Raw genomic sequence first — 1,853 nt, 5'->3', positions numbered from 1 at the left:
AAGTGTGTGTAAAATTGGACTGCACATTTTATGTCCTTCCGGGTACTACCGAATCGAAAACCTGGGCACGCAACTCTAAAATGACTTGTAGAAAAACGGATTTGCTGTGCCTTGTGTATCTGCCAAACACCCTCTAAGAAAAGATTAGATGTTTAGGAGATTTTGGTAAATTACAAGTTTGTTTCTCTTCTATAAAATGAAAAACCCTAGCAGTTCATTTCATGGTCTAGAAATAGAGAAAAGTGAGAGAGTGGAAGTGGAGAGACCATTAAGCCCGGCGGCGCCGCTGAACTAAACAAGATCTGATCGGGAATAGGTCGTAGCTGTTATGATTGTAATTTTTGGTTTGTATGTGAAACCTTACACACATCTGGAGATCGTCGCACAATGCATTCGATTGATTGATAGCAATATGATTTATCCTCTCATGTTCTTAATTTAACAATTGGAACATTTTCTTAGCGGGTATCACTACCTCGCTTCCATTACACAGATATTACAACTCCCACAAGAAGGATATGATATTCTGTTTAATCATTTTTGTATTTGTTCTGCAAATCTTATGCACTTGAGGTAAGTTGTCAGTTGTATCTCTATGCAGAATTCTATTTTTTTTTCCTTTTATACCGTACACTTGTGAATATCTGTGATGAAATTTTTGCAGAATCCGCTGGATGGAGATGACAAATGCCAGAGAAATTGATCAAGATCTCTTAAAGAAAATGACTCTCTAAAAAGTCACTCTGGATGACTTATCTTCTTAATTGATATGTATTGCCCAATTTGTGTGATGTTATCTAAACTAGTTGGTGAATAGATATTATTTGCGTACATACTATATGCTTACCAGGAATTTTATATGTCACAAAATTTCTATTTCAAACAGTAGTTGTGTTGCTAGCTGGTGATGTAATTTAAGTTCAGGGCATGAAGCCGATTGTACGAAATTTCTATTTCAAATGTATAAATTAGCGTATGCAAGTGATAGTGTAAAAATGGGCCCAATGAGATTGCATTTGCGTGTGTATTAACTCTCCACCATTGCTCTAGCTCAAGCCCATGCAACACGATTTTGGACAGACCCCCTCCAAACTCTATAAATACCAACATTGTCTTCTGTCTAATATTAGCTTAAGAAATGGCTGTTCATAAGAAAGTAACGAGCGTTGTTTTCATTCTGTTAGTAGGATTGAGCATCTGTTCTGCTGCTAGAAATCTCCTAACTGTTCCTCCAGAGGAAGAAGCTGGCTTAGCTTTTCATTCTCGTCCAGCTGGTGTTGGATTAGCAGGAGAACATGCACCCCGGTTTTAGAGGGGTGCACAAATTTGCACTCCCAGCTGATTATATCAAAAAAAACATAAATGAGTGACATTATCATTTTGTTTAAAATCTAACATAAAACAAACAAGTTATGTTTTAAAACATTGATTGTTGGGCCTTTTAGGGGCCTGGACGAGAAGGAGAGCGGAGTTAAGGTTTGGGCTCGTCTTGGACAAATTTTTCATGCCATAGTTTTGAATGTTTGGCAAGCTTTTGACACTAGATTTGAGGCACATATACCCCACACTTGGGTAGTATTTAAGAGGTACTTCTAGTTAGAATTAGACAGCTTTTTACATCGCAAGAACAACAAATGTGAAACTAGCATAATAGATAAGGGGTTTTCCACTCAAAGATGAAAAGCGTGTTAGGTCTTCTTCTTTTTTCTTCCATGAATAGATAAATATAATCGTTAAAGATGGACTCAATGTTCTATACATTATCTAAATTGATATTTGAGTTTATTTTTAAGTTATTTCTGTTGATTAAGAATAAATGAGCATGTAGTTGGAACTTAGAATTTACATTGAAC

The 1,853-nt window shown here is 36.2% G+C and overlaps 1 long non-coding RNA gene across 1 annotated transcript; it reads left to right on the top strand.

Annotated features, from left to right (window-relative positions):
• Nucleotides 1–250: 250 nt before the first annotated feature.
• Nucleotides 251–995, top strand: LOC113328984. The gene is made up of 2 exons (XR_003349674.1): nucleotides 251–573; nucleotides 665–995. It is a non-coding gene; the product is annotated as an uncharacterized LOC113328984 (long non-coding RNA).
• The last annotated feature ends 858 nt before the right edge of the window (nucleotides 996–1,853 follow it).

Source organism: Papaver somniferum, unplaced genomic scaffold (assembly GCF_003573695.1).
Source record: "Papaver somniferum cultivar HN1 unplaced genomic scaffold, ASM357369v1 unplaced-scaffold_11479, whole genome shotgun sequence".
In the NCBI taxonomy this organism is placed as follows: Eukaryota; Viridiplantae; Streptophyta; class Magnoliopsida; order Ranunculales; family Papaveraceae; genus Papaver; species Papaver somniferum.
The sequence above is the reverse complement of the archived record's forward strand: the minus strand, read 5'-3'. Positions and strand labels throughout refer to the sequence as shown.